General features: G+C 43.4%; 1 long non-coding RNA gene and 1 pseudogene across 1 annotated transcript in view; one reads left to right on the plus strand and one right to left on the minus strand.

Annotated features, from left to right (window-relative positions):
• Positions 1 to 22,993, minus strand: part of LOC131382953 (uncharacterized) — a 50,671-nt gene that overhangs the window by 21,247 nt on the left and 6,431 nt on the right. Inside the window, exon 3 of the long non-coding RNA XR_009212583.1 lies at positions 9,901 to 10,053. This is a non-coding gene — a long non-coding RNA (uncharacterized LOC131382953). The remainder of the gene's footprint in view (positions 1 to 9,900; positions 10,054 to 22,993) is intronic.
• LOC116466235 (U1 spliceosomal RNA) lies at positions 20,503 to 20,650 on the plus strand (annotated as a pseudogene).

Raw genomic sequence — 22,993 nt, forward strand, 5'->3', positions numbered from 1 at the left:
TTATTCTGTGTTCCTCAGGGACCTAAACACATGGCTGAGCACACAGCAGAAACTCAATAAATCTCTGTTATCTAATTGATTGATTGGTGAGCCAGTTGATTGATTAGGTCATGGTTGACTGAAGTAAATGCAGCATAAGCATAAGAGATGCAGGTTACAATTATGTAATCTCCAACTCTGTCTTTGGAAAACTCCTATAATTCCCTAAAGATTCTCCTACATTCAGGATAGACCTATTCACCCAGCCTTCACCAAGAACTCCCATACACTTTATAGAAATTAAACATTCTATAAAGCCAAGATGACGAGGCAGGCAAGGGGAAGCATTGAAGCCCCAAACCCACAAGGCTTCTTGGGTCCTATTGCCACGTGGAGAAACCCTGACAGGGCACTGTGGAACAATATCCAGGCTAAGCCTGGAAAAATGACAGAAGTGAGATGAGGAGGAACTGGGAAGAATGGGAGCCAAAAGGCACAAAGTCTGGAGCAGAGATCAACTGTGAGGTAGAGCAATGAAGAAAGCTTTCTTGATGGGTTTGCCAGAGGACATCACCCATTCAGACAAGTAGGAAAACACCTGGCTCCAGGGGCTGTAGAGAACATAATTAACATGGACAGGAAACTAAGAGCCACACCAGGTGAGCCAGAACAAATTTGAGCAATCCCAGCCAGCCAGCAGTGCCGCTGGTCCAAGTGCCTTGGCTTTAACTCAGGAACCCCAGAGCAGGAGGAGGCTCCATTTCCAATAATAAAGCACAGATTGGAGCCACTGGACTTGAGCACAGAGATTTCAATTCTACTTTTTTGCCACAAACAAACTAAGCACCTGCTATGCAGTAACTGTAGCAAAGCAGCCATGAAAAGAAACATAAGTGAGCATTGACTTTGCCTGGGTTAAAAGACTACATCCTAAGTGGCCTATGTCTCACAAAAAAAGTGAGCCAGACCATCACTTCCCCTGCCCAGCCTCTGCCTCCTGCAGGCTGGGCCTGGGGCCGAAGGTTTAGACAAGACATCTTCAATCACTCTGTGGAATAAGGGTCTTCTGAGCCTTCAGCAGGGCCTGGATCAGCCCAAATTCCTCACCCTTCTTGGAGGTCAGAGGACGACTGTTGTTGCACCAAGACAGAGCTGATAATACCTAAACCTCAGGCTGCGGGAAGAAATCAGCTGGAGAGCAAAGTGAAGAGCCAAAGAAGACTAAGGAGAGATAGGAGAGCAAAGGGTAAACCCAAACCCAAGCCCACAAAGCAGTGACAGCCTCCAGGGCCTGAGAATCAGATAAGAAACAAAGGCCGGGGGCAGTGGCTCATGCCTGTAATCCCAGCACTTTGGGAGGCCAAGGCAGGTGGATCACCTGAGGTCAGAAGTTCGAGACCAGCCTGGCCAACACGGCGAAACTCTGTCTCTACTAAAAACACAAAAATTAGCCAGTCATGGTGGCGGGCATCTGTAATCCCAGCTACTCAGGAGGCTGAGGCAGGAGAATCGCTCGAATCCAGGAGGCGGTGGTTGCAGTGAGCCAAGATCATACCACTGCACTTCAGCCTGGGTGACAAGAATGAAACTCCATCTAAAAAAAAAAGAGAGAGAGAGAAAGTAAGGCCTATTTGAGGGATTTTCTCCAAAGATGAATTTCTTTTCTGGGCTGGTGTTTATGTGCCACCCATAAAGAAAGGCCATTCATGGAACCCAAACAGAAACAACAGCCCAGAGCCCAGATCTGTCTCTATGAAGCCTGGAGATATCGTACGGTGGGGGAGAAGAAAAAAGAAAAATCTGAGATTCCTATTTCTTACCCTTCTAAGAGCTGAGATTTGGATCTTTTTTTTTTTTTTTTCAGACTGCCTTGAAAGTAATCCAAGGAGGGAAAGACCCTGCTTGAGAACTTGGCCTGGATCTCAGAGCATCACTCTGGGAAGATGGCCTGGATCTCAGAGCATCACTCTCAGGAAGAAAAAGGAGAGACTGCACTGAAGAGATAATGGCATGCAATGTTATTTTTAAATTACTGGGGAGAAAAAAACAGGAACTATAAGATGTTTGAATTCACACACACACTCACAACTGTTCCCCAAAATGAAGCTCACTTGTGGTGAAGCCAAACAGCGCAGCAGCCTTCTTTAATAATATAGTGGAAGGAACCCCTTCTGTCACTATTAAAACTGTCAGAAGATACGTCTTCACAAAGGCTGATAGGAATGAAGTGTGTCCTTCAACTATATGGGAGGAAGCAAACGAATTTTGACCACCTACCACTGGGAGCACCTTTGGACAGGGGGCTTTGTATAATTTATCTCATGTAACCCTCAGAAGAGCCTCGTGAGACAGCGTTATTACCTCTCATTTACTAATAACGAAGTTGAGATTCATAGAGCTGTAATAAGTCTCGAGATCTCACAAGTAGTAAGTCAGCAATTTCACCAAACGTTTGCAAGTTGAATCTGATACTGATTTCTGCCCACTCCCCCAACAAACACACCACCTCCCCCAAACCAGACCATCCTGAGAGGAATAATGGATAATGCATCCCCACTAAAGGCAGGCGGGTTTTAAATCAATCCACCAAGTGACCAATTAACATTCTCCCTTCCAAAGCCAGCCTCTGATTCCTGAAAGGGATGAGAAAATTTAGTGTCTTCTCAGATTACATTGATATTTATCCCAATTAACATTCTCCCTTCCAAAGCCAGCCTCTGATTCCCGAAAGGGATGAGAAAATTCAGTGTCTTCTCAGATTACATTGATATTCATCCCAATTACCCTCCTCCTTCTCCATTCCAGCAGCACATACATTACCAGCTCTGTTGTCAAATGCTGTATGTAATTGTGTTTAGCATAACATCCCAAGGGAATAGAAAAGCCATCCGCTCTGTGATGGGCTGAGGCATGCCAGCGTGCACTGGAATGAAAGTTGAAGCCTGGTATCCATCCCTTTCTCTTCCCACCTCCCACAGAGGCTGGCAAGCTCAGGCAGGTCCAGGCCTGTCAGGAGCCACAAACAGGAAGAGAGATCAGAGTGCGAGGTGAGTAAGCAATTCCCACGAAGAAACAGCAGCCCCTCTGCTTGTCAAACTGCAAATCTAGGCAAAATAGGGATATATATTTTTTGATGCCCAAGGAACAAGTCCTTTCCAGGACTATATTAGTAAATCACTAGAAAGAAATAAATGTTTTAAAGTCATTCCTATGAGCCAGGTCATGTAATATGTTCTCATTTAATTCCCGCTGCAGCCCTTGGGGAGGGTGCTATTGGCCTTGCCCAAGGTGACACAATTGGTAAGTACAGGGCTGGCAATCTGTTTTCCTGAACTCCCTTTTCTGATCCACATTCTTTATCCCAACATCCTCCTCTGCCCTCCCAAGGATTTGCCTTACATCTAGTTCCCTCAGAACCTTTCTCTAGCTGACTACCCAGCTGGAAATCAACCAACCAAGAGGCAATCCTTGGAAAATCCCCCTAAATTAATATAAGTCTCTTGAAAGCCAAAAAGAAATCATCCTCATTATCACTGCCAATTAGAACAAAGTTTGGCTATAGATAAAATGAAGAAAAGAAAAAACTATGACTTAACTTAAAGCTCTGGTAAAGTGCTCCAATAGCTGGAATCATCCAGGCTGGATGAGAGGCCCAGCCTTTTTTTATCTTCCTGTTCTGTCACTCTCAGAGCGTGGCTCATTCACAAAGTCATCGCCTGGTGCAAATGGCCTGCTGGAGCACTTGCCTTCACCTCGGAATGCCAGGCAACAGGAAGAAGAGATCAGGGAGGGACAAATGGGCTCTCCCTCCTTTAAGAAGCCTTTATAAATTTTCTACCCATCAACTTCAACTCACATTATGGTCAGAAATACTCACATGCTCACACCTAGCTACAAGGGAGCCTGGAAAATGTTGTCTACACTAAGCTCACTGTCACCCTCTCTTACACTGGGACTGTTTTCCTAAGGAAATAGACAAAATAAAGAGAATGGGTAGCAAACATCTGCCTCTGTCACAGTGGCCATCAACCCCCTCCACCACCATCATCACTGCTTCTTACTCAGGACTTTCTGTGCTTCACACCTTTGTTCAGTTGATCCCACAATAACCCTACAAAGGGAACCATGTCTCCCATTTTACAGGTTGGGAAATAGGGTGTGTTAATTCATTTGTGTTGCCATAAAGGAATACCTGAGAATGGGTAATCTATGAAGAAAAGCGATTTAAGTGGCTCATGATTCTGCAGGCGGTACAGAAAGCATAGCACTGACATCTGCTTCTGGTGAGGCCTCAGGAAACTTACAATCATGGCAGAAGACAAAGTGGGAGCCTGTGTATCACATGGTGAGAGTGGAAGCAAGAGAGATGCCAGGCTGTTTTAAACAACCAGCTCTCACATGAACTCACAGAGCGAGAACCCACTCATTACCATGGGGAGAACACCAAGCCATTCATGAGGGGTCCACCCCAGTAACCCAAACACCTCCCACCAGGCCCCATCTCCAACACTGGGTATCTCATCTTTCAACATGAGATTTGGAGGGGACAAACGTCCAAGCCGTGTCACCAGGTTTCACAGAGGCTAAGAAACTTACTCAAGGTCACAGAACTGAGACATGAGCCTGGAAGATAGATATATTATTAATATTTGTCCTGATTCAAACTCCATGAAGTGCCCACGACATAAATGTCTAATGTGATATAAGTTAATTAAGAAGAACTTTGCTCTTTAAGTAGAAGGCTACCCAAATATCACATCACAAATCTCTCTGTCTGATTCCAAAGCCCAGGATTCTAACTACTGCACTACACTTTCACCCTCCTATGGTCATTTTATATACTGAACACTGATATAGAAATTACAGCATCAGGGAATCCTCAAATCAGCCAAGTAAGAAGCTATCTTGTATGCTTGAGCAAAAACCAACTATAGCACCCTCAGAAATCTCACCCTAAAAAAGTTTTATCCCGATTTTACTGAGAAGAAAGCCAGAAAGGCCAAGTCTGTGGCCACACATACACACACACACACTCACTCACACACACAAACACACACACACACACACACACACCCTTAACCCCTACCTCTCTCAGTTGGGTGGCAAGTATCATTCTACTGAACAAACACCTGGTTTTGCCCTTTTTACCCCTCTACTTATAGCTAAAGATTCATTTCTCTCCTTAGCTTATTCCTATTGTATCTTAAAACATTTTTCACAGCTATTTTGCTTAGGAGTTTTTTTTCATGACTATTTCAAGAGAAAGGCTGACCTGGTTATAGCCTCACTCCTTCGTCTGCACATCCTCAGGCCTAATTGGATCCCAAGTTCCCAAATGAGATAAGCAGGTCAGCAGCCAAGAAAAATATAGCTTTCTAGCTGCCACAAAAAGAGGTGAACATTGTTATTAGACCCATAAGCAAAATGTCAAACTACGGAAAGTCTTAGCCAATAGCATTATGGCCCTAGATAGCTTGGCCAGGAAGATCTCAGAGCTGCCTAGTATGGCTCCCTTAAATGTTCTACATCAGGATTATGTTAATATATTACACCAATACTAACAGCAAATATACCGAAGATGCTATTTGTAGAACTGGACCAGACACATCATTTCCACCATTTACCAGGCACCTCTTCCAGGCCTATCACTGGTCAAAACCGGGGATACAGGAGCAAGAAAGCCCAGATCCTGCCATCAAATAATTCGTACTCTAGTGGGTGAGCCAGATACATTAATCCATCATTTCAGACCACAGGCTTAGAGCACCGCCTTCCGATGAGTTCAGCGCTTTCAAAACTCAGAAGAGGATCGTCATCTCTCTCTCTCTAGGGCTATCCGAGGGGACTGCTTGGAGAAAGATAGACCTTGACTCTTGAGGTCATCCAGAGGTAGTGAGCCTCCCACAGAGAACCCAGCCCTCATTCCTGAGGCAATAATCAGGGCTTTGTCCCTGGCCCAGGAGCACATCCACCTCCACATGCATTAGTACTTAGTGTTGACTTTTACCAAAGATTTCTTGGGGAGACTGAGGAAATATTGAATCACACACTAAAGAAAAAGCACAATTTTTTAAATCCCTATGAGATATTTCTTTTCTTTGCTCAAGTTTTTGCTCAAGTTTTTCCCATCTACTTCACCTCTCCCCTGTTCCCCCACATTCAATCTCATCAACAACCCATGTCATCAGTTCCCAAACACAGCCCAAATGTCCAACTCAGCAAAAACGAGTCCAACAAGATGGCAGAATAGGAGATGCCAGCTCTCATCCCCCCCACCAAGAAACACCCATTTTGGTAATCATCCATAGATAACCCAAAATGGCAGGAACCCTAGAGTCTAACTGAGAGGTTCTAGCACCTGGTGGAGAAAAAAATTCCTAGAGTGGATGAATTAAAGAGGGTAAGAAAAACAGTCTCCCTTTATCTACTTTACCCTTTCCCCAAGGCAGCACAGACCTATGCTGAGATAGGTCTCCTGGGCCTGTGCTCTCTCTCATGAGGAAAAGTCAGAGTAAAAGGAATGCAAGACTCCCCAGTTTTATGGGACACAGTCCAGAAGGACCACTTCTGTCTTGCTTCACTCAGAACAATGAGGGGATAAGCACTGGTGAATCATCTATTCAGGAGCAGGGGTGGCACCCAGCTAGGAGCAGGGGTGGCAGCAGACAGCAATTGGCATGCAGTTCTCAACAACCAGCCAAGGATCCTGCTAACCAGGTTACTGACTCTGGAAGTAGTCTTGCCCACAAACCCTGCAGAATAAACTGCTTACAGAGCTCCCCCACCAGCCAATGGGCACCCCCAAAACCTGACATGCTCCCACCACGGATGGCACATCCCTGTGCATGGAGTGCACAGGCTCTCACAGATAGCATGAGGATCTCAATAGCAGGGGAGGAGTGTAGAGGCCAGCTTGACTCTGCTGCTATGGGAGATGCTGCACAACACTGAACTCTTCAGGACACTGCCCTAGGGAAAATAAACAGGAGGCTCTCAGCACCTGGCCTGGCTTTGCAGGATCAAATTCTAAGACTTCCCTGCTAGGAGGGGGCAAGAGGAGTGGAGTTGGACACAGCCTTAGAAAAGGTCTAAGAACCCCAGATACTCAAAGACATATCAGCACTCTAATGTTCATTGCACCATTATACATAAGAGCCAAGATGTGAAATCAATGTAACTGTCCAGCAACAGATGAATGAATGAAGAAAATGTGGTATATATGTGGTATGTATACACAATGGAATACTACTCAGCCTTTAAAAAGAAGAAAACCCTGCCCTTTGTGACAACAGGGATGAACCTGAAGGACATTATGCTATAATATATATAATATGTGTTACATGTATAGAGAGAGGGAGAGAGAGAACGAATTTAAAACAAATAAGCTTAAAAGAAGTATAATAAGACCTTGACTTAAGATAGAAGACAAAAATGGTAGTTAAGGAAAACTACCACTAAGTAAAAATGGATAGCTTCCCAACAGGATGGCTAAAGACATACACGTGACGGTTTAGGAAAAGCAAACTTTCTCTAGGCTTTGAAATAAGAAAAAATATGCATTCCATGGGTGTGTTTCCTAAAGGGAAACTGTTTTTATGGTTAAAGAGAAATAGGATGCTGAGAACTATATCTTAGTAAATTATAAAATACTCCCCTTTTCTTCTCGTGTTCTTTATCAATACAGTACTAAATCCCAAATTGCAACATAATTTTTTTCTTTGTTCTAGCTCTACATCCTCCTTAAAGAATTTTTTTGTATGTAAAAAGCAGAAAGCATACCCCAAGTTAAATTGGTACTTCTCTCTCAGTTATATGTATTTGACAGAAGTGACAAGCTTCAGTTTGCCCACAGGTTCACATCTAACCACAGACTGAAGTGTCATTGTGGGATCTTCCCACCACAGAATGCTAGATGGAGGTTAGTAGATGTCACCACACGAAAAAAGAAAAAAATTAAAGATTACTACTTCTCAGTCCTCGTTAGCATGAAAACATAATTGTGTATTTTATGTTTTTCAGAGATGAGGGTCATGCCTGTTGGAGCACCTATTGGCTTGCAATCTTGTTGTCACCATCAGTCAAAAGGAAAGTATCAATTTATTTGAATGGCCTTTGTCAATGTTGGTCTGAGAACATGCTGCATGAAATAATACTAATTAGCATTAAATTAGTGATGAATGATGATAATAGTTACTGTTCATTGAGTGTCTTCTATTCTAAGTGCAAGCACTTTCCGAAACCCCATCTCTACAAAAATACAAAAATTAGTCGGGCATGACGCAGGTGCCTGCAATCCCAGCTACTCAGGAGGCTGAGGCAGGAGAATCACTTAGACCCAGGAGGCAGAGGTTGCACTGAGCCGAGATCATGCCATTGCACTACAGCCTGGGCGACAGAGCAAGACACCACCTCAAAAAATAAATAAATAAATAAAATAATAATAATAATAGTAATAGCCAGACATAGTGGCCTACACCTGTAATCTCAGCTACTTGGGAGACTGAAGTAGGAGGATTGCTTGAGCCCATGAGTTTGAGACCAGTCTGGGAAACACAGTAAGACCCCAACTCAAAAAAAAAAAAATTTTTAGGCCAGGCATGGTGGCTCACACCTAAAAATCCCAGCACTTTAGGTGGCCAAAGCAGGAGGATCTCTTAATGCCATGAATTCAAGGCCAGCATGAGCAACATAGCAAGTCCCCATCTCTACACACACACACAAAAAAAATTAGAATAGAAATATAGACATAAAGCAAGAACATTCATGTGGGGCCATACAACAGCATGTGGTTTAAGGCCTAACAATAAGATTCAATATTAATTGCTGCCTTGATACATGGCAGAACTGGGAGGGCCTGGAATGTCCTAACCACAAGTTCTCCTCTCCCTTCACACCATGGATAAGAATCCCTTGGCCGGGCATGGTGACTCACACCTGTAATCCCAGCACTTTGGGAGGCCGAGACGGGCAATCACGAGGTCAGGAGTTCGAGACCAGCCTGGCCAACACGGCAAAACCACGTCTCTACTAAAAATACAAAAATTAGCCAAGCGTGGTGGTGTGCACCTGTAATACCAGCTACTCAGGGGGCTGAGACAGGAGAATTGCTTGAACCTATGAGGTGGAGTTTGCCGTGAGTCAGGATCAAACCACTGTACTCCAGCCTGGGCAACAGAGCAAGATTCTATCTCAGAAAACAAACAAAAAAAAGAATCCCTTGCCAAAAGACCCTTGTCACCAAATGGACCAGGTGCAGCTCCTCCTTATCCCTGCGTGGGTAGTCTTAGTTCCCCCCCAGCCCATAAAACATTTCAGACAAACTAACCACATCCCCTGTGTGAACCAGGAGCCCCCCTATCTTCTTGATACCACAGAGCCTGCCTCCCACAGCCTCTGTTCCCAAGTTCAACTCCGTTGTGGCCCTGTGTGGCACAGTGTCTTTCTCCCCAGGCCATGAGTGTGTGTGATAAATAAACCAGTCTCAACCTCATCTGTCCAGTGCTGGGCTGGTTGTCATGTGTTTGACTATCCCTATAACCCTAGGACTGTCCCCCAGTGGGCTGAATGGGAAGCAATTCAAACACAGCAGCACAGAGATGGGCCAGAGGAGGGCCTGTGTGGGTAACATGTGCTTAGACAGATAGGAGTAAGAGCCTTCTCTGCAAGGAACACCCCACCCCCACCCCACCGCCCCAGGCTCCCAAGGGACATAGGGAAATTCACTCTGAGAGCAATGGGGCATGCCTGAAGCCGCTTGCCAGTTATAGCACCACCTGCTGGGGACTTGTGCAAAATGATCTATTGAGAATGGCAAGGTCCAGCCATTAAATGGTTACTAGACCATTAACTTCAGCATAACCTATATAGAAGAAATGATAACCAACCCACACAGAGGTTCTCATGTTAACATTCAATACTTACTTATTGAAAAGGATTTTTAAAATGCTCAGCCAAATGAGAGCAGGCAAATTGTCTGTCTTCTAATTACAGCCACATGCATCTTTTTCTTAGTTCATTTTCTCAGCTCTGATGATTGTCTTCAGTGGGTTCTTGACTCAATCTATGTGTGTTCATCTGTAAAACAGGGATAATAATAGCACCTACTATACGGGCTACAATAATAGCTGCATAGCACTTAGAGCAGCTTCAATACACACAAGATCTTAGTGAGAATTAGAAAAACTTTTTTTTTTTCTTTTAAGTGGAACCTTGACTGGTCCTCACCTTTGAGAATATCTACTCAGTGAAACCTCCACAGAGGTACAAGAATAACTCAAATGAATTGATGAGAGAACAAAACTACACAATGCATGATCGAAAGTGTTAAAATGTGCAGAACTGGCAATCTTTCCAAACAGCCAAGAGGGGAGAAAAAGAATAGCATGGGCTTGGCCTGCCAGCTAAGTTTTGGAGAAAAAGAACTTGATCTTGGCCTTAATGATGCATAAAATTGTTAGAAAGAGAGGAATGGTGTTACATATGAAATGAATCTCTAGTAATTTTTCACTAGGCACAGGCTTACGGTCCTGGAAAATATTGTAATTGGCAAAACTGCATTTGGCAAAATCATGTTTAAAAATGGAAATATCATTAATATGTTTATCTATAAGATATATTGAATATATATTTATCTATTATCCCCTAACTCAAGCCTTAACCCCTCCGGGAAGGTGACCTTCTCTGAGAACCCGTCACTGTCACCTGTGGGTCACCAATGGACAAAGGCACACTTCCATGTGGCCCTCAAACTCCATAGCATAACTTACCTGGTCTCAGGCTTGAATCTCTAGCCACAAACTCAACTGTCAAGTGAATATAACTTTCTTTACCTTTTGTATGAATGACTCAGTTGCAGTTTAAGATAGCATAATTTCCAAGAGACTTATGTAGTGCCAAAGTAGCAACAGGACAGAAATCCAGATCCCCAAAGTCATCTATCCATGTAAGCTGAGATGTCTGTCACCCTGCCCTGCCCTAGATTTTTGGTTCATGTGAGTTGGCCGTGGGTCATTGAGACAGACCCTGTCCTCGTGTTCTTCAGACTCAGGGCCTATCTCCACTGCTTCCCTGCCATTCTAGGCACACGAGAACCATCCTGCAGCTAAAGTCCCTGACCCACTGCTGTTTCTTCTCGGCAGTCCAGCCACTTTCCCAGGACTGAACCCAGTAGAAGGGTCCTGGGGTTCTCAATATCAGTGTTCTTATCATTTCTCCAGCTCTCTTTCTCTCCCTCAAGCCAAAGGGCCTCTTTTCTAGTCTAAAGGTTGAAGTAGGGTTATTCATTTTATCCCTGAGTATTTGTTCTAGACCATGAGTCTTTTCTGTTCCCCATAAATCCACCCCATGTGTCCTACACTACTTCGACTGCCCACACTGCACTCCTTTGGCTCTCCACACCCTCATGTTCAAAGAAATATGTTACATTTTTTTTTCATGGAAGTTGGGGTGCATTCCGTTCCTTTCCTAAGCTGCAAAATAATGTATAGGCTTTTCAACTATTTATGAGGACAAAAGAATAAGATAAAATATGTGTGTGTGCATATATGCTTTTATGAGTTTATTCACAAATATCTCTGCAAGTTAATTTATGCACATATGCTAATAAATAAGGAAACAGGCTTTGCTCCAGCGGTGAAAAGGCCTTGTGTTCTTATCAATATCTTCAAAACTTTCCAAACAGCTGTTGCACTAGAATCCTTGTCTCAAAGTCCACCTCTGGAGGAACCGAAACTATGACAATCAAATGGGTTGCTGAAGGGAATGATGCCTGCTGGAGGTTACCCCACATAAAGAAAATACGAGGCAAAGAGTCAAGACTGATCTTAGCAATGGAAGCTCCACAGGTGTTTTCTAAATTAAATACCCATGACTTTGCCTGGCCTACATTGACATTAAACTGCTTAATATACATGGAAATGTTTGCCAAAATCAGCAAACTAACAATGGTTTTATAATACAAAAAGGTGATTTTCTAGATACCAATGATTCTCAAATTGTGGCTGATGGACCAACATCAGTATCAGGGCATATTGATAGAAATAAAAATTCTCAGGCCCACCCTAAACCTGAGAAAGTCTGGAGGTGACTACCAGCAATGTGTGCTTTAACAAGCATGCCAGGGGATTCTGATGCACACTCAAGTTTGAGAACCACTGATATATGCTACAGAAAGGTGACCAGGACAGCGAAGTTTGTGAATGATCAGGCTCAACAGGAAGGTGAGGCCACATCGTGGGATAGTGGAGCTTTCTGCCACTTACTGAGTTTGCTTTGGGGCATGTCATTTATCCTTTCTGAGTTTATATATAGAGAGAGACTACATTACATATGTGTATATATAGACTACATTATTATATATGAACTAGTTTACATATGTATGTTGTAACATATATAGTTCATATACATATAACATATATATGTTCATATACATATGAACATATATGTGTTAACTAGTTCATACCTCACATGAGCTACCACAAGAATGAAATGCAGCATGTGTTTGGAAGGTCCTCATAATTGGTTATTGTTGTTGTTGTTGTTGTTGTTGTTGTTGTTGTTTTTGAGAAGGAGTTTTGCTCTTGTTGCCCAGGCTGCAGTGCAATGGCACGATCTCTGCTCACTGCAACCTCTGCCTCCCCAGTTTAGGGGATTCTCCTGCCTCAGCCTCCTGAATAGCTGGGATTACAGGTGCCTGCCACCATATCTGGGTAATTTTTCATAGCTTTGGTAGAGACAGGGTTTCACCATGTTGGCCAGGCTGGTCTCAAATTCCTGACCTCAGGTGATCCACCCACCTTGGCCTCCCACAGTGTTGGAATTACAGGCATGAGCCACCGCGCCAGGCCAGGTCCTCATAATTGTTAAAAAGCCATAGAAGTATGAGTTAAGCAGGCAGCCAGCTTTTTTAAAAACCAGCAATCACAGCAGAGAACAGCTTGATTGGAGGTTCCAACACATTCTGAACAGCCCTCTGAGGGCCTGAACAGCTGCTGGGATCAGCCCCACATCTCAACAAATGCAACAGCCATTTGTCTGTCCTTGCTGACAGGCAGGAGAACATCTTTCCTCCGTTGCCTGCAGTCTCCGGGGACTGGGCTCTGAGAGCAGGCGGCCACTTCCGCTTGATGTCCTCCCTTCACTGTGACTACAGATGGTGATGACTTACAAAAGGCATGTTTTAAAGATGTCTAGCTCAGCAGTTTCTCACTGCACTGTCTTCAGATGCACTGGTGACAGAGAAAAGAGCAAGGAGGCGAGGAGGAATGAGAAGAGGGCTGGATCAACTGGCTGCAACCTGTCGGCTTCCTCTTCCTGTCTCAGCTTGGCTTCCTGGAAGGCTTTTGCTGCTACTCCTCTGAAATGAAGGGGTAATTAGGTCACAGACTGAGTAGGGTGTATGACCTGAGAAGGAGGCTGGATTCAGAATCGGGTAAGCAGTTTGCTCATGCCTCTTCCCTGTTTACAGAACAAAAGTGTGCAGCCTCCAAACAGCCCTGAGCCCTGCTGGGAATGGCTGTCAGTAGGTTCTGTAGAGAGCAGGGGCCACAGCACATGAATATCAAAGAGCTCTCCCTCCTCTATAGGTGGACTGCCACGATTCAGCCTCATCTTCTGGAATCCCGATTGGCCTTCGAGGCTGACTGCTGCAGAAAAATTGATGAGCATAAAAAATCTATTACAACAGGGCCATGATGGGTTCAGCAGATTTCCCCGACATTTAGGCACCCCAGATTGAAGGCAGGTTTCCCTCACTACCTACATCTATCATAGTACTGAGATTTTCTAGCAAAGAAAAAGAGCAAACAAGAGAGACCTCCTTGTTGTGGATTTTGTTTCTTTGAGTCTAAAAGCTGGGGAGAAGTAGTGCTAGTTTACAAAAGTGGAAAAATTTTCTGCAATTGACATTTTTCTTCTACAAAGTCAGATGAGCTAACCTCCAAATCACTTCCAATTCTGAGATTCAAGCATCCCAGCAATTCTATTTGCTAGAAAATATAGAAGACTATAGTCCTTGGACACATAGAGTTACCATTTTAAGCACAAAATGCTGGGAGCTATTTTTACTTAATACCCTAAGATTATTCTCAGGTGTTTAAGCCTTTCACCTAAACAGTACAGCCTGGTTCAAGCTTCAGAAGCACAAATTGAAATGGCATTACACTTTTAGCTCCCTGGTTCTGACAATAGACCAAAGGGAAGAAAGGGCAGATACAACTGTCATGCAAAGGAGGAAGGATGAACAATTGCCTTTCTTATGGCTCTGGACAAATTTTGTACATTGATTTGGAGCTCATAACAATCCCAACGGAGGAGGAGGACAGGATGTGCTTCTGGCCTCCTGGCTCCATATAGATGGCTCCAAAATATCACTGGCCCTGGCACTCTGGCCAAAAAAGACCAAGAAATGGAAGAATAATCCAAAAAAAAAGGAAGAATAGCTCAACCCTGTGGTTTTATAAACACAATTTCTCTCTTTTCTTACTGGAGCTCTCCTAAGACTGTAGCTATGGTTTTTCACATTCTTTATTTGTACAGATCCCAATTTAGCTCAAGGAACAAAATAAGCCATAGCTCTCAATTAAATACACTCTGAAAACTGAAAATTCATGTTTGGCCAGAGGTTTATTCACATTAAGCTGAGGTCTGCAGCCTGGGAATCCCATTTCGCTTTACCTTGTATTTTATTTCCACCGTAAGAGGATCAGAGCTGACACATTATCTCCAATTGGAAGGATATTTGGAATCTTTGCATAACAGTACAATGTGAAGCTATAGAAATTCAATACTGATCATTTTGTAGCAATGGGACACAAAGAGATTGCATAAGGCTTCTCTAAGATCTCAAAGCAGATCACTGACGGGAATGTGGATGTCCCATAATCTACAATACTCTTTTAGGCTTTATAAATATTCAACAGAGACCTCTCCTTGGGCAGCCCGGTGTTCGAGCCTCATATGATGGAGGCAAGAATTGCCCATAAAGTGCAAAGTTTTCGTTCAACACATGCCAACCAACCTCCACATCCTGAATTCAGGGTTTGATGGGAAGAGAGCTGATAAATATGTCCAGGGAGCATGGAGGCTCCTGGGAGAAAGCTGCAGACCTAGACCTAGCCTCTATTCTCTTTTGAGATTCAGTGTTTTATTACACATCTTAATTTCATGTCCTAAACCTCCATCAAAAGGATGAGATGGTAGTGCCTATATCCAGAAAATGCTTAGTATTAATTATTCAATTAAACATTCAGAGCCTGGTGAATGGACAGGGTAGTTCCTGCCAGAGCAGCCTATCCAGCCCACTCAGAGCACATAACGATGGATGCCTCCCGGCTAAGCTCATCTCCAGGGCGCCTTCTTTGTCTTATCTATGTAGTTGCCCCTTTTTTAAGGGCTGCCTGCTCCCATTTGTGGATTCCCTCTCTTGCTCCCTGTCATAGGACATCGATTCTCTTAAAATTCCCCCTCCAGGACTCTGCTCCTCAAACACATGTGCACACGCACACACAAACACACACACCACATCCTGCCTTTTCTTTTCCCCAGTCTTCCAGCTGAGTAGGTCATCATTCCATTCCATCTGTCATTTTCCTGGAAGGAGCTGGGGATAGTTAGGATTCTTAAGAGTAGAAAAGGGATGAGTATAAAAGAGTAAAAACACAGAGACTATTTAGGAGATAACCACAATAGTTCAGGTAAGAAATGAGGGTAGCTTGGACAAGGGTTGAGGTAGTGGAGAGGGTGAGGAGAAATCAGACTCAGAGAGCTTAGGGGATTTGCTGATGGATTGGCTGTTAGCTGAGAGGGAAAACAGAATTATGACTCCTACATTTTTGTTTTGAGCAACTGGGTAGATGGTAATGCCACTTGCTGAGATGGAGGAGACAGGGAGAAGATTTGCAAGAGGTAGCCATCCGGAGGTCATGTCTGAACGTAAGTCTTGAGGTGCTACTGCACATCTAAGCAGAAAGACTGAACAGAGGTAGATACATAAATGTGGAGCCAGGGATGAAGATCTGGGAATAATCACATATCACAACCTATTTTGTTCCCTCAAGCAATGGTAAAGCAGGATATTTCAATTAAACAAAATCCACTGGGTGCCTAATGTGTGCCCAGCATAATGGGCAAACTAAAATGAGAGACCAAAAAATTTGCTCAAAGTCCCTAAACTAAGCAAGTATGTGATTCAAACAGAGGTCATCTATTCTTGTATCTAATCATTTATTGAACGTTTATTAGGTGCCTACCATGTGCCAGATCCTGTGGGATCTAAAAGATACTAGGACTAAAAACATAACTAAAATAGAACAAGTGCTGATTAAAAGTTATTAGTATCATTATTTATATTGTCCAGTGGAGAATACAAAGGCATAAACAGAATTGTGGAAAAGTTTGGAAAAGCAACATTAGAGGACTTGGAGGGCATTATGGTAGTTACCAGTGAAGGCTTCCCGATCCCACTCTTTCTGTCCACTGTGCTCCTAATTAGGCCAAGGGCACCCAGCTCTGCTGTGGCAGAACTGAAGCTGTAACTCACTTACATGACTCCCAGTTGGGCTTCCTACGCCAGTGACATTGTAATACTAGAACCAAGCCTTCACATCTCAAGGAAAAGTGAAGACCAGAACAGCCCCAGTGCAATTTCAGTGACCCAGGTTCTCTGTTTAGGAAGTCAGTGTTTCTTCTTCACTGGCATGCTGGTATCCGCATGATTGTGACTTAGTGAGGGAAAAATTAATGCCTTGATTCTGTCTCATTAGAGGAAGCAAAGGGGGGCCTGACTATCATGGCCCCTGTACCTCCATGTCTGAACAGAATATAAAACACAAAAAGTGCAGACAACCATAATAGGGAAATCCATGTGTGCTATGTATCAGAAACTGTTCTAAGAACTTTTCATACATTTGTCTTCCTTTATCCTCACAACAATCATGTGAGGTAAGTGAAATTATTAACCCCATTTAACACAGGAGAGAACCAAGATTCCTCCAGTGTTGTAAGTGGTAGATACAGGATGGGAACCAAGCAGTGCAACCTTAGAGCTTGCATTCCTAAATACTGTATTACACTAAATGGATGCTTCAGTAAGAGGCACCACATTGACCTCATGGTTGTGTGTCCCCCAGCACGCCAGCACTCATATCCAAGACAGTGCCTACCTGAGGGGAAAAGTGCCCACCATGCCTACTGCTGCTCCCCCTCCCTTCTGCCCTCACTACCTCTCCCTCCCACGCTCTGCAAACACTCCCCAACAAGCCATCCCAATTTACATAATCACTCTGTGCTTCTCTGCACAGTCCTGATTTAAGCTGTCCAGAAACCCGCATAAAATAGTGGATTATTCATAGATACGAGGAACCCTTTCCATTTTGCTGCCAGTTTTAAGCTGTTAAACTGCCCACCAATCTGCTGATAAAATACAATAATGTGATTTATCTCCAAACACACAGAAACATCTCAACGAATCGGATTTACTTTATCTTCCAAAAAATGTTGTTCTGGGTTTTCCAAGATGTCCTTTTCACAGCATTGTCCTCGTGATAAGTTGGATGACTTTGAGAAAAAGGCGAGCAATTCATTTATACCCACTCTCCCATCTGATTCCTAGAAATATCTGTCTGCCTCATACTCTCTCTGGAGCCTTTGTTGAGCTCCCAGAGGGCAACTCTCGCATTCTCCCCTATCCTAACCTCAAGATTCACCTCCCGGGAGAGGGACTAGGGACCAAGTAATTAAGTAGCCCTCCTCCCTTTTATCCCTTGTCCACCATCCTCAACATAATGGGACCATAATGACCCAGGGTCTTCTGTGACTTCTTCCCACTCCACCCTCATTTCCCTGCAGCTTAGAACCTCACCTACCTGTGCAAACCCTGATCCTTTCTCCAGAGCCCAGTGGAGTCTCCATGTCATTGCAACCCATCCTCTTCCCCAATTTTTCTTCTTAATTTTTTATTGTTTTTGTTTTTTGGAGACAGGGTCTGGCTCTGTTGCCCAAGCTGGAGGGCAGTGGTATGATCATAGCTCACTACAGCCTTAAACTCGTGGGTTCAAGCGATCTTCCCACTTCAGCAGCCTGAGCAGCTGGAACAACAGGCATATGCCATCAAACCCAGCTAATCTTGTGTGTGTGTGTGTGTTTCATTTTGGTAGAGACAGGGTCTTGCTATATTTTCCAAGTTGGTCTTGAACTCCTAGCCTCAAGCAATCCTCCTGCCTCAGCCTCCCAAAGAGCTGGGATTACAGGCATGAGCCACCATGCTGGGCCTCTTCACCCTTAGTATTTTTCCTAAATGGTACCCAAATTGTCTTCTCTTGGCTGTTCCTGGCCAATACAGCTCTATGCCCAGGAGAGAATATACTACTGGCAGAGCTGTACTCCTTACTTCAGGGCCTATGCCATGGTTTTTTCACAGGGCTGTAGGAGGGTTGTGGTAGATAAAGGTAGAGAGGCATATTGGTCTCTGTGCTGCTTTGCCTCCTCTCAGACCATGACTCTTCCATTTCAGTCAGAATCCTCTTCTCCTGGGCCCCCAGTCCCAATCCATTCTGCCCTTTCTCTAACCCACTGCTGTTGTCACCTGATTATTCTGCTGTATTTAAGAGACTTTTGAAGGCCAGGCATAGTGGCTCACATCTGTAATCCCAGCACTTTGGGAGGCAGAGGAGGGAGGATCACTTGAAGCCAGGAGATTCAGGCCAGCCTGAGCTACATAGCGAGACCTTGTCTCTACAAAAATTAAAGAAATTAGCCGGATGTGGTGGCACACGCCTATAGTCCTAGCTACTCGGGAGGATCACTTGAGCCTAGGAGTTCAAGGCTGCAGTGAGCTATGATCCCAGCACTGTACTCCCACCTGGGCAACAGAGACAGAACTTATCTGAATAAATGAAATAAAATGCACAATATATGGCTAATTCTGTTTACATTATCATTGTCTTCATCGTACCACCACTATATCAACGCCACACTCATCATCATCTCCCTTCCCTTCTCCATGCCCCCTCCACTCTAACACACCTAATTTCTTATTTCCTAAATATGACCACCTCCTTTGTGACACCATGACTTAATGCTTTACCCTCTGAAATGGCTGACAAACGCTTAGCTCGCTCTTGAACTATGACTCTGAGTTGGTCCCTGCCTTCTCTGAGCTTCCACAGCACACTGTTCATACACACATGTAGGTACATTTTATGCTGTTTCTAATCCAATTCCATGGCAAATTAAAGACGGCCACAATGTCTTTGGCATGCCTCCCACTGAGAGGTAGGGTCTATGTCCCCTCCCCTTGAATCTCAGTGGGTTTATGACTATATTGACCATTAAAATATGGCAAAAGTAATTCCAGGCTTTGAGAAATCGGCAGTTGCCACTTTCTATTGTCTTGAATCACTCTCTCTAGAGTCTTGAGCAGCGATAAGGTGGATGACTTGAGGTCAAGAGTTTGAGACCAGCCTGGCCAACATGGTGAAACCCCATCTATACTAAAAATACAAAAAATTAGCCAGGCATGGGTAGCGAGAGACTGAGGCAGGAGAATCACCCGAACCCGAGAGGTGGAGGTTGCAGTGAGTCAAGATCGTGCCACTGCACTCCAGCCTGGGAGACAGAGAGAGACTCCATCTCAAAAATAAATAAACAAGTAAATAAGTCTTGGCTACCTGAGGCTGCTATACTAAAAAGACCACATGCAGATGCTCTGGCCAAAAGACCCAGCTAAGCCCAGCCTCCTAGCCAACCCCACTCAGAGGCCAGCTATGTATGCATTAATCCATCTTTGACCATACGGACCAATCAGTCCACCAAACAGTAACCACTGAATGGCCTCTATGCATACCATGTGGACTAGAAAAATTGCCCAGAAGAGCTCTGCCCAAATTCCTAATTTCAAAATTCAAGATATATAATAAAGTGGCTGCAGTTTTAAGCTGCTAAGGTTGGAGTGATTGTTATATAGATTTTCCAGCTTTGAGAGGCTGCCTACATTTCTTGCCAGCAATTTAGCACCTTTCCTCTGCCTTCTCTTCCGTCCTTACATCTATTTCTCTGGCCCTCCTGAGTCCTTATTACAAGGACACTGTGATTACAGTAGGCCCACCTGGATAATCCAGAATACTGTCCTCATCTCAAATCCTTGATCACATCTGCAAAATCCCTATTGCCATAATGTAAAGTAACACATATACAGGTTCCAGGGATTAGGACTTGAACATTTTGATGGCCAGTATTCTGCCTAGCCACATCGACAAATGTCTCAGATTCCTCAAAAGATTTTGACATCACCAAGAGGGGCTTGGAGTATATAGATGAACACAATGCCTTCTGGTTAGTCTTGCTCATATTGCACATACATTTCTTAGGATTTCGCAAATATTCTAGTATCCAAAATGTTATTATCTGGCTCTTAAAATTTGAAAAGTCTTTATGTCACAAGTGATAGGCTAGAGTTTGTGCAAAGTGAATGATCCTATGTATAAAGTGTTTGGAATCAAGGGTGAGATGCCAGGCCGCTATAAACTCATAGTTACCTAGTGGGGGAAATACCATGATCGTGAAGGTGGCTTTCCCAGAGTGAGGCTCATCCATTGCATGCTGGGTGTGCTGACGTCTGCAGGAAACCTGACTGCATAATTTGTGGTAGTGGGGGTACTGCACTTGCATTCCTTTGTATCACTGTTGGTCAAATGATAGAAGTCATACTTGGGATGTGTGGCTATTGTTTTGCTTTGTGACTTACAGTTCTGTAAAGTAGCTATGACGTTATGGGATATGTTGTATGCCTTTGCAGCCATTTCTCAGGATGTATACCCTTAAATATCTCCAGAAACAGCAAGTTATACTACAGTGTAATCTATGCCAGTGACAGCCTTCCTTTGTACTTTCTATCCCACTTTACTTTTTGTTTTTTTTTTCCAAAATAATTTGATATTTTTATTGAAGTAACATGCGAGTGTTTTTGAAAATACCATACAAAAGGGTTAAACCTGAAAGGTAACCCTTCCCCTGACCCCTCCTTCCTCACCTTCCCCATTTGTAGCTGTTTCTTCATTTACCTCAATATTTTTGTGCTGGTATTTATAATAAGAATTTCACTGACATTTCCCACCCCAGTACCTTCCCTCCTCCATCCTTTCATTATATAGAGTGCTATAAACTCCACGTCTGATTCACTTGGTCAGCAGTATGAATCAACTGAGATAAAAAAGAACACTATAGTTAGAGAAAGCTACTTTCAAATAGTTCTACACGTTTTTAGATGACTCCCAATATGATCATCTAAGGAATGGAACCCATAATCAGAAGACCTAGTTTCAAATCCTGACTTGCATGGACAATTTCACCTGATACCTGTGTTCCAGAGGCTTAGGCCAGGACCTAATAAACGGACAGATAATAAATATTTTAGGCTCTGCAGGTCATAGCAAATATACAACTCTGCCATTATAACCCAAGGAAGCCATAGGCAATACATAAATGAGTGGGCATGGCTACACTGCAAATAAAACTTTATTTGCAAACACAGACTGCAGCTGGTTTGGGCCCGCCCCAAGGCTATAGTTTGCCAACATCTGGCCTAGGATATTACATGGAGATAATAAAAACACATGGGATAGCTATGAGCATTAAATAAATAAAGGTGTGACTGTCCTTTACAGACAAGAAAGCATGACATAGGTGAGAAGAGAGAGTAGGGCTGAAAAGGGAGGCAAAGAGCACTGAAGATAACCTTGCCTTACTCCTTCATTTGCTGCAGGGCCACTCTGTTTATTATGGCACATGTTGTATAAGATGGTACTGAATATGAGTGCTGAATCTGCAGTCTTGCTTCTAGAGGCCAAATTTGAAATCATATTTACAGTCCTGTTTCCTGCAGCTTGAGTTATTTAAGATTTGGTTTAATACATTTCAGAGCATACAGACTGGAGTGCAGTTTTCAAGACTAGATATAACATCTTATATAATTGACCACGCAAAAAGTTTTAGACAAGGAATTCTCATAGCTCTATTATTTTAACAATCAACAAATACTTACTGATATGTCAGGCACTGTGCTAGAGGGCTGTGGACACAAAAATGGGTGAGACATCACTTTAACTCAAGTCCTTGGTTTAGCAGGGAAAGCACACATGTATAAAGAGAACAATAGCAAAATGCAATCATTGTCTTTAAAAAAGAGAGAGACAGTGAAGGCTGACATTCCTGCTGCTTTATGTCTTTTAAACATCTTTAGGACATGTTGATAGATCTCCACATTTTGAATTCTGCCTTCTCAATGTATAATTTTAAAAAAAAAGTTCCCAATCTCCCTTGCTGTTAGAATGGAGGCATGTGGCTTTGTTTTTACCAATCAGACACATCTAAACAAGACCTGGATTTGTAAGTAAGTTGTGTGAGGGGACAAGGAAGAGGGTGGGACACCCATTTCATGGGTAATGGTGGCAGCAGAGCAGGCCAGCATGGTTTTGGAACCAAAGGCAGAAGCTGCTTCCTCACCAGGATAACCCGACCCTGGTATGGTGCTGGGAGCTGCTGCTGCTGGAAAATGAATCTGAAACTTATTTCCCAAGCCCTTCCAACAACTCAGTAAGCTTTCTAATTTCCTCAATTGATTCCTTCCTGCTTAAGCTAACTAAAGTGGATTCTGTCATCGGCCATTAAGAACCTGACTGATAAATGAAGATTGTTCAAGGTTACTTAAAGTTAAATGGAAAAATAAAGTTTCTCAGAGGCAGTGATGTTAAAGATGAGTCATTCCAGAAGGACATCTTGGACTGAATGAATTGCATCTGCAAATGCCAGGAAGCATATGAGAGCATGCGTTGTTCAGGAAATGAAGATGAATGTGGTTGAAATATTTGGAGCATAAGAAAAGTGACTAGTGAGGGTGCTGAAAATGTAGACAGGGATCATGAAGGTTTTTCAATGCCTTGATTGGGCATTTATATATTGAATAAATGGAGAGCCATTAATAACTTTAAGCAGGAGATTGTCAATATCATATTAGCATTTT

Source organism: Hylobates moloch, unplaced genomic scaffold, assembly GCF_009828535.3.
Source record: "Hylobates moloch isolate HMO894 unplaced genomic scaffold, HMol_V3 SCAFFOLD_3, whole genome shotgun sequence".
In the NCBI taxonomy this organism is placed as follows: Eukaryota; Metazoa; Chordata; class Mammalia; order Primates; family Hylobatidae; genus Hylobates; species Hylobates moloch.